The sequence below is a fragment of the Cucumis melo genome, unplaced genomic scaffold, assembly GCF_025177605.1.
Source record: "Cucumis melo cultivar AY unplaced genomic scaffold, USDA_Cmelo_AY_1.0 utg002147l, whole genome shotgun sequence".
Taxonomy (NCBI): Eukaryota; Viridiplantae; Streptophyta; class Magnoliopsida; order Cucurbitales; family Cucurbitaceae; genus Cucumis; species Cucumis melo.
In genome coordinates this window covers 14,586-17,500 of record NW_026124946.1, presented here as the reverse complement: position 1 = coordinate 17,500, position 2,915 = coordinate 14,586, and the positions used below count along the sequence as shown (strand labels likewise).

Genomic DNA, 2,915 nt, shown 5'->3' with positions numbered 1-2,915 from the left:
TAGGGGATCCACCCTATTACATAAGTGGATTCCTTCATTTTGATCTTATATCATGATATAAGTAAGCAGTTTTTATTGTATCGGCCAAAAACCTGACTAATTGATCTTTACGGTGCTTCTTCTATCAATTAGATCCTTTATCCATAGAATAAAGTATCTAGGCATACCTATTTCTTCATATTTCTGCTTCTATGAAGTTTCTTTCTTTGCTACAGCTGATACAAATCGTTAGTTTGGACAATACATATGTAGAAAGCCTATTTTTTTTAGTATTTATTAGCGAATTTTCTCTTTTTTTTCTTTCTATAGTGGAGATAGTCGCACGTAATGACAGATCACAGCCATATTATTAAAAGCTTGTGGTAAGAACGGGTTTCGTTCTAGTGCCCGAAAATAATATTCCAAAGCTTTTGTATGTTCTCCGTTCCTTGTGTGGATAAGACCTATGTTATAGAGTATATAACTTCGATCATAGGGATCGATTTCTAGTCGCATAGCTTCATAATAATTCTGTAGAGCTTCCGCATAATTTCCTTCGGATTGAGCCGACATCCGTTACGGTCGTTCGTTATTCCATTGAAAGAATCTCCGTTCCAGAACCGTACGTGAGATTTTCATCTCATACGGCTCCCCCTTTATCTGATGCGCATAATGAGATGAGAATAATACATGAAATCAAAAAACATTGAAATACTCTCATTATGAACTCATGGGACTAGCGTTTTTACAAAAAATCTCTAGCCAACCTTCCTGTAAAAGATCTTTTCTTAACATCAAGCATGGTTTACTAGATAAAAATAAAAATGGTAACTCTAACAATTTCTTTGTCCTCAACGCCTCTAAATTTCCAGGAATTAGTCACTTCAACAGTCTTCGATGGTTATACAGGTATCCAAAATACAAACGAGATGGATGTTTGTTGTCCCAACCATTTTTCTAAGTTCCGATCCCGATAAGGAAAAGGTATAATTTATAACAAAGTTTTCGTGTTGTTGATTCCTAGGTGTAGTGCTTCTTCCCCTCTGCTACCTATTTTTACTAGTGAATATTTTTACTAGTGGAGTAGGGTTGACTTAATCCATAGGTTACACCTTTCGCTTAATACTAGAATCGACAATTCTAGCATCTAAGGTTACATTAATCGGGGATACACGACAGAAGGAATTTTTTGATTTTCAAATTGCACCTCCAAGAAGCGTAGATTTATTTCAATTATTGTTTTCTTTCTATCCCGAATACTGTGTCTTTCTACTAAGACGGAGAGCGGTAAAGAAAATTGAAAAAAAAAAAAAATCAAATCGCACCATCTCTGTAATAGGTGAATGCCTCTTTTTCCCCGGAAGTTGTCGGAATTATTCGTAATAAGATATTGGCTACAATTGAAAAGGTCTTATCGATAAAATTTCCATTTATCCCACCAGATCTAGGCATCGGTAACAACCCCATTCTATAATTTCTTTTAATTACCTCTCGTGAGAAAATGATCCCACAAACAAAGGAATTGCATAGTACGAAATAACATAAAAACGGATTCATTAAAAAATCCCACTCGATATTAAAATTGTTTCTTTTTGATTTCACAGGAATCAATAAAAGAGAAGAAATATTTCAATCCGGTTAAATTTCATCCAAATGTAGTAGGATCAGAATGAAGAGAACTATTCTGATTTCAGCGAAGTTGAAGAAAAAAAGAATTTTATTTATCTGACTGGGGTAATTCTAGAAGTTTTTTGATTGAATTATGATACAAAAAAGAGCAAAAAGAATCGAATAATCATTCTATGATTCATAACTTGTGACTAGATATATGTATGGGATAAACAGTTGTTGGTGAAAAATCGAAAACTGTAAAAGTCGAATTTTTAGAAAAAAGGAATCATAGTTTAAAAAACTAAATAGAATCATGAGCTAAAAGTATCCATTAAACATAGTTAAAAAAAAATTATTTGTATAGTTAGAATTGGTTGGACGTGCCTATCAAAAAAAAAAATTGAATATTAATGACTCACTATTAACTCGGTTTCTGGGCCATAATCATTCTGTAGGAGAGATGGCCGAGTGGTTGAAGGCGTAGCATTGGAACTGCTATGTAGGCTTTTGTTTACCGAGGGTTCGAATCCCTCTCTTTCCGTACTAATTCAACAATGTTACTGACCACAATGTATCAAATCAAATAACAATCGATACTATTATTCCAACGGTTAGACCTTTATGGATTCTTTATTTCGAATTTTTGTGGTACGGAAACGAAAAGACTGGAAAGAATGCACAAGAGATGAAAATCCCCCTACCGATCAATGATAGATGAATGATAGAAAAATTTCCGGATCAAAACCTTACTTTCCTTCGGTCTCTTTACTTAGACTTCGGCGAAGGGGAGGACGAAATTGTCCGAACCCTTGTTTTTTAGTTAGGTTTAAGTCTGACGAGAATAATATTCTACAACGAGCAATTCATTTATTTTTAAACTGACCCATTTACTATCTATTATTTGATTGACTAATCCTTTATATTGCAATGGCTGAAGAGTCAAATGTTTTGGCAATTCCTGAGGGGGGGATGAATCAAGATAATTTTGAATCAGTGTTCTCGATTTTTTTTCATCTTTTGCTGTAATAATATCTCGGGGTTTGCACCGATAACTTGGTATATCCACTATAGAACCATTAACTAAAATATGTCTATGATTAACTAATTGTCGGGCTTGAGGAATAGTCGAAGCCATACCCAATCGAAAAAGGATGTTATCCAAACGCATTTCAAGTAATTGTAGTAAAACTTGACCCGTTGATCCTTTGGCTTTTCCGGCGATACGAACGTATTTAAGTAATTGTCGTTCTGTAAGACCATAATGAAAACGCAATTTTTGTTTTTCTTCTAAACGAATACGATATTGAGATTTTTTACCGGAACGC

The 2,915-nt window shown here is 34.2% G+C and overlaps 1 non-coding gene across 1 annotated transcript; it reads left to right on the top strand.

Moving 5' to 3' along the window:
• Nucleotides 1–2,044: 2,044 nt before the first annotated feature.
• Nucleotides 2,045–2,131, top strand: TRNAS-GGA (transfer RNA serine (anticodon GGA)). The gene has a single exon. It is a non-coding gene; the product is annotated as a tRNA-Ser (tRNA).
• Nucleotides 2,132–2,915: the final 784 nt, after the last annotated feature.